Here is a 250-nt window from a genome sequence, read left to right on the forward strand (position 1 = left end):
CCCTAAGAAAATACATTTTCTAAATTTTGGATCCAGCTTTGATGTTTCTTGGGTGTTGTACATAACGTACACGGGACTTCCTCCATTGTCAGTCCTCAGACACTTGATCTTTTTTTTTTCAACTTCAAGCTTCACACACGCTTTGAGTATTTTGAAGATTGCAAACCCGTTTGCCTTCCTTTTGATTGGATACACCCAACATCTCCTGGAGTAATCATCAATAAAAGATACAAAGTATCTTGCACCTCCT

The sequence above is a fragment of the Olea europaea genome, chromosome 2 (assembly GCF_002742605.1).
Source record: "Olea europaea var. sylvestris chromosome 2, O_europaea_v1, whole genome shotgun sequence".
NCBI lineage: Eukaryota > Viridiplantae > Streptophyta > Magnoliopsida > Lamiales > Oleaceae > Olea > Olea europaea.